General features: G+C 46.2%; 1 pseudogene; it reads right to left on the reverse strand.

The window, feature by feature from the left end:
• Positions 1 to 536: 536 nt before the first annotated feature.
• On the reverse strand, positions 537 to 1,116 carry LOC102999551 (60S ribosomal protein L12-like; annotated as a pseudogene).
• Between the last annotated feature and the right edge of the window lie 926 nt (positions 1,117 to 2,042).

The raw sequence follows: 2,042 nt of genomic DNA on the forward strand, positions 1-2,042 counted from the left end.
TAGTGTGAGATGTCTTTTTTGTGATTAGCAGTAATCTTTTAATGTTCAACTACATGTTTTTTTGTTTGTTTTTTTTTTCAGCAAAAACTCCTATGTCTCCTGGCTCCTCCCTTACCTCTTCAGAGTAGTTCCTCAGAGCTATCTGAGAGGCTATCTCCTGGGCTATAGTCCTCAGTAAGGTCCCTGAATAAAGCATAACTTGCAACTTTTAGGATGTGTGTTTTTCTTCAGTTGACATTGCCCCTACCTTGGCTTTGGTGGCCCTGCAGACCACCCTGTGTCTCAGCCACATCCCTCATCTGGTCACTGGCTTAGGTCAGTCAGCCAGCCCATCCCTTACTATGGCAGCCAACTCTCAACTCAGCTGTACCCACATTCTGGAGGATGTGTGGAGATGTCTTGGTCCCTCTTCTGCCACTCTGGGGCTGAGGAGCCCCAGGAGCACTCATGCAGACCCTCTGCCTGATAACCATGCTGTAGTGGTGTTGTTTTAGCTGTCGAATGATCCTTTATTGAAATAGCTCCCTTTACAGCTCTTAACTAGCTGGGCATTCCACTGTACCACTGTTGAGGTTATCTATGATACCATGAGTGTGGTGGCCATCAACACAGCAGGCCCCTGGATCTCCTTAATGGTTCCAGAGAGTTCTTTGGCTAATGATTGGTACTACATCTGTCTGGCAATGTTGACAATTCCATCTGAAGTACTATTTCCACTGTGCTTAATGTTTTTCTGCTTCTTTCTGTCCCTCGTGGTCCCCTGAGGGCTTTGATGATCAGGGAAGAGGCAGAAGGTACCACCTTGGTCTGGACTGTCTGTTCTAAATGGTCAGTTTCACTGTAATCCTCAGACCCTTCCAGGTACTGGCTGCCTTGGCAATGTCTTTACCTACCGTTTTTGGAGACAGACCCAGGGGGCCACTTTTGGGGTCCAGGGCAGATGTGGCACCGATGTCCCCATCAGTGCACTCCAGGTTTATGACTTTGATCTTGCTGAGGTCAAACTTGGCAGCACAGTGGAGGCGACTGGTGTCTGATGACCCCAACGTGGGACAACTGGAGAAAGTTGCATCTTAGCATCCTCTGAATGCTGAAAGGCCCATGCTGTACTTTCATTCTCCTCCTTTGTATGTGTTGGCAGGGGCCACTTGTGTGACAGTCCCTTGGCTGAGTCTCATGAGGAGGAGGATACAGTTTCCCTGTCCTTTCAGGGCTCCTTTCCCTCAGTTTATCTACCACCCGTGATCTCAGCCTTGAATGGAGAAGCCAGGATACACATGAGTCATTTTTTCTCCTCCAACCTCTGTCTTGTCTTCTGATAGCACTCTCTTAGTTTGGAAAGGAAAAACAACCCATCTTTTCTGTGCAGCAAGGACACCCCTTATGTCAAACCTCAGTTCTCTGTACCCTTGGCTTAGAGCTCAGGTCTGATCTTCTGACCTTTGATATGTTAATGGGAGTGACAGGAATTTATAAAATCCTTTTCTTTTTCTACAACCTCTGACTTAGTTCTAAAGACTGTTTTTCTAGAAGCTGAAATTTGAAAGTCAAAAGCTGGATGTGTACATTTTTTTCTTTTTGCATTCCTGCTATAAAAATCTCAAACCTCCCCAAGGCATAGAGATATCACCAATTGATCAGGGGAAAAGTCATTCACAGAGTATAAAAGAGAATAATATATTTAAAACATATTATCCGGGCTTCCCTGGTGGCGCAGTGGTTGAGAATCTGCCTGCCAATGCAGGGGACACGGGTTCGAGCCCTGGTCTGGGAAGATCCCACATGCCGCGGAGCAACTAGACCCGTGAGCCACAACTGCTGAGCCTGCGCGTCTGGAGCCTGTGCTCCGCAACAAGAGGAGGCCGCGATAGTGAGAGGCCCGCGCACCGCGATGAAGAGTGGCCCCCACTTGCCGCAACTAGAGAAAACCCTCGCACAGAAACGAAGACCCAACACAGCCAAAAATAAAATAAATAAATAAATAATTAATTAATTAAATAATTAAAAAAAAAAAACAACATATTATCCTTATTACATTTTTT

Source organism: Balaenoptera acutorostrata, chromosome 6 (genome assembly GCF_949987535.1).
Source record: "Balaenoptera acutorostrata chromosome 6, mBalAcu1.1, whole genome shotgun sequence".
NCBI lineage: Eukaryota > Metazoa > Chordata > Mammalia > Artiodactyla > Balaenopteridae > Balaenoptera > Balaenoptera acutorostrata.